General features: G+C 41.2%; 1 long non-coding RNA gene across 2 annotated transcripts in view; it reads right to left on the minus strand.

Annotated features, from left to right (window-relative positions):
* LOC102015304 overlaps positions 1 to 2570 on the minus strand; it is a 94826-nt gene that overhangs the window by 83477 nt on the left and 8779 nt on the right. The window lies entirely within an intron of this gene.

Here is a 2570-nt window from a genome sequence, read left to right on the forward strand (position 1 = left end):
CTGAAACTCACTGAGCACCTGCATCTGTTCCCAACTCCTGTTCCTCTTAAACCTCAACAACCTTTTCCACCCAAGTTCAAACGTCATCTCCTCGGGAAATAACCACAGGCCAACAAGGTGACCTAGACTTATGACATTCTATAATTCTTCATATCATTCACTGCCAATCCCAATTACATGTGTGTCTTTAATTACATCATGGAGGCTCATCACCTACCTTTGACAGCTCCCTGATGATGCTGACTGCTTCTGTTCTACGCAAACTGAGGAACTGGCACTCAAATATTTATTGTATCAATGAACAAATGAAAATCTTCCCGATCTTTCTCTAGGCACTGACCAGAATTTGAGTTCTCCAATGAAGAGTAAATTTAGCCAGCCAAGTGTGGTAGATTGACAACTGGTGGTCAACTTGTAACCCCCAGCTGAACTTAACCAGTATGGTGCTGGGTGTGGGAGGCCCACCTGAGGACTGTTGCCAGCAGCATAAGAGGCAGAACTGGAGAAGACGTAGGCTGTTGGGAATTGAAAAAGACTTTTGGGAACTGGTAGAAGTTGTTGGGAGCCTGGTGGAAGATGTTGAGAAGCTGTAAGGAGCTCTTGGTTCCTTTGGAGGAGTTTGTCATGCTGGCTCTCCTAACGAACTCAGCTGTTTTCATCCTGTGAGGAGCTCAGGACATTGTTGATGCTGAGAATAGCTTTGGTTCACTTTAGGGGAGCTTTGGTCCTCACTTTGAGCATTGCTTCCTGGCTCCAGAGGAGAAGATATTGCACTGTTCAGTCTCCTGGAGAAGATTGTTGGCTTTCCTGCTGGAACTCAGCTATCCTGATCATCAGAGGAGCTCGGGACCTCACTGTTGCTGAGAATGGCTGAGGTACTTTTCAGGGGAGCTCTGGCTGTTATTTTGAGCATCGCTTGCTGCCTCCAGTGTAGATCCCTCAGCCTGCTAGGAAGATCCTTCATCCCGCTGGCACAGACTTTCTAGATTCCACCACTGACCTTTGGTCCTTCCCAGCGCAGATCCATGAAACATGCCTGCATGAGACATTGTCATGGGCTCTAGGCCTCCAACTGGACTCATGGGAGGCACTGTTATGGGCTCTAGGTCTTCACCTGAACTCATACAGGACATTACCATGGTATCCAGGCCCTCAGCTGGATTCTTTGGTCTTTAGTGTGTGGACAGCTTTCCTGCACACTCTTGTATATGACTCTTTGGGTGACTATTATATTTTTTTACTTTTATTTTTTGTCTTTTTGAGACAGGGTCTCACTATGCAGTTCAGGCTGGCCTTGAGCTCACTTTGTAGCCCAGGCTGGTCTCAAACTCACAACAATCTTCTTGCCTCAGCCTCCCGAGTGCTGGGATTACAGGCATGTGCCACCACGCCCAGCTGGGTGACTACTATAAATAATCTTATAAAATATGTGTCCAGTATTATGTTGTTCCCCTTGCAACAAACCCCCCCCCCAAACCACAACACCAGACTTCTATTCAAATAGCATCATCAATTCCAGGAACTCTTCTACCAACTTTTAAAATCATAAAGAGAGATAAACTCTTTGACTCTTCATTTTATAAATCCACCAATTATCCTTTTACCTGCAATTGATAATTTTTTTCTTTACATGAGAAAAATATAAGGCAATTATTTTGGTTCTGGGTAAAAACCAGTTCTGTAGATTTATATTGCTTGGTCTATTACTGAATACCCAGGGTTAAATGTTCTTGAATACAATTACAGATTTACCATGGAATGTGAGAAGCAGAGTCCAAGACATTCTGCCTCTTTGTAGAGTATTCAAATTAAGTTCCACAAAATCAGGTTAACTCAGTAATGGTATAAAAACTGGAAAGTGCTTTTATTTTATTTTATTTTTTGAGACAGGGTCTCACTATGCAGTTCAGGCTGGCCTTGAACTCACTTATAGCCCAGGCTGGTCTTGAACTCACAGTGCTCCTCTTGCCTCAGCCTTTCGAGTGCTGGGATTACAGGTGTGCACCACCATTCCTGGCTGGAAAGTGCTTTTAAAAGTACAAAACAACAAACAAGCAACACTGTTAACATATGATCACTATATTATCCAGTCTTCTAGTTCTTAAAGGAGTATATACCCTTTTCTTAAAGAGCTACAAGTCAACTTTCTTTAATACATGTATACATAAGGTCAAAACATTACCTATGTTAGAAATTACTTAATAGATGATTTATCTGAAATATTTTAAAAAGCATACCTAAGGACCCAAGTAGTATCCTGAGAAAACACCTTTGATAAGATACATCCTTGAAAAAATGTATATTAATCTTATCAGTGCATAGATTATGGTACACAAATTTCTTTACTTCCTTTCCTCTTTTTGTCCTCTTCTTTCAAATACACCAACCATATGCTTTAGTATACACATGTTCTAAAGTCATTTCTAAATCTATATTAACCAGATGAAGAATGCCCTATCTTGTGTTAACATTTCAGGAAACTGAGTGAAGGATAAACACGAATGTACTATTTGCTCACCTTTCTGTAAGTTTGAAACGATCACAAAAGGAATGTTTAAAACATTTTTTAA

This window comes from Chinchilla lanigera, unplaced genomic scaffold (assembly GCF_000276665.1).
Source record: "Chinchilla lanigera isolate Chin_1 unplaced genomic scaffold, ChiLan1.0 scaffold00067, whole genome shotgun sequence".
Taxonomy (NCBI): Eukaryota; Metazoa; Chordata; class Mammalia; order Rodentia; family Chinchillidae; genus Chinchilla; species Chinchilla lanigera.